This window comes from Electrophorus electricus, chromosome 7 (genome assembly GCF_013358815.1).
Source record: "Electrophorus electricus isolate fEleEle1 chromosome 7, fEleEle1.pri, whole genome shotgun sequence".
Taxonomy (NCBI): Eukaryota; Metazoa; Chordata; class Actinopteri; order Gymnotiformes; family Gymnotidae; genus Electrophorus; species Electrophorus electricus.
In genome coordinates this window covers 17865318-17866210 of record NC_049541.1, presented here as the reverse complement: position 1 = coordinate 17866210, position 893 = coordinate 17865318, and the positions used below count along the sequence as shown (strand labels likewise).

The window sequence follows — 893 nt, the reverse complement described above, 5'->3', positions numbered from 1 at the left end:
GTTTGGCTTTCAGGAAGATGAGAATGAAGACAGCAGCCCTTCTGGATCAGCCCTGTACATCTCCAACCCCACGTATGAGTCCACACCTGCCCCCACTGACCCCCACCTCCCAGCAGATGAGGTAAGTAAAAGAATTACAGTTACAGATTACAGTTATGCATAATTACAGTTACAGACTGAAACAGAACAAAACTTTGTGCTGCCCGGTTCTAACACTGGACTGTGTTACAGAAGGATGACGAGCAGCAGATGGTTGCCAGTGGCTCTTATGATCTTCTGCAGGATAGCTGAAGAGATGTGGGATCTCACTCAGACACTCTCCGTACAGCTCAGAGCCTGAACTGCTGTAGAGCAGCAGGACACTCAAGTGCTGCAGTACCTTAGCAGACCATAAGAGGGCCGAAGAAAAAAAAGAAGGGCATTGAAGGGCAGTTTCATAAAGCTGAATTGAAATGAACTGGACATTGACGACCCAGTAAAATGGGAAGTACTTTTGTGATTGTGTGTAAAACTGTTTATGTCTCTGTGTGCATGTGTTGTGTGGTTGAATGTTTACATGTTTGTTGGCCTTGATTATTCCTTTGGTAGAACAAGTTTATGTTCATGTTACCACTACATGCACAAATAAACAAACAAAAGCATTTGTATCAGTTGTGATTCATAAACTCTAAGGTATATTTCACTGAACACAAATTTCTAATCAGCTGGATAACTTGAGACAAAAGTTGAGGCTATAATGTCCCCCTAGCCCTTCTGCCACTGTCTTCTCATGTGTGTAGCCTGGTCCAGAATCCAACACTGCACACAGTCTGTGATTTGGGAACAAGCCAGAATGGTGCAAGTTTCAGATACTCTGGACTGGGTTATAACAGGGTTATAAATACAAGTCTTAT

General features: G+C 43.1%; 1 long non-coding RNA gene across 1 annotated transcript; it reads left to right on the top strand.

The window, feature by feature from the left end:
* Window positions 1-49: 49 nt before the first annotated feature.
* Window positions 50-644, top strand: LOC118241652. The gene is made up of 2 exons (XR_004776271.1): window positions 50-121; window positions 232-644. It is a non-coding gene; the product is annotated as an uncharacterized LOC118241652 (long non-coding RNA).
* Window positions 645-893: the final 249 nt, after the last annotated feature.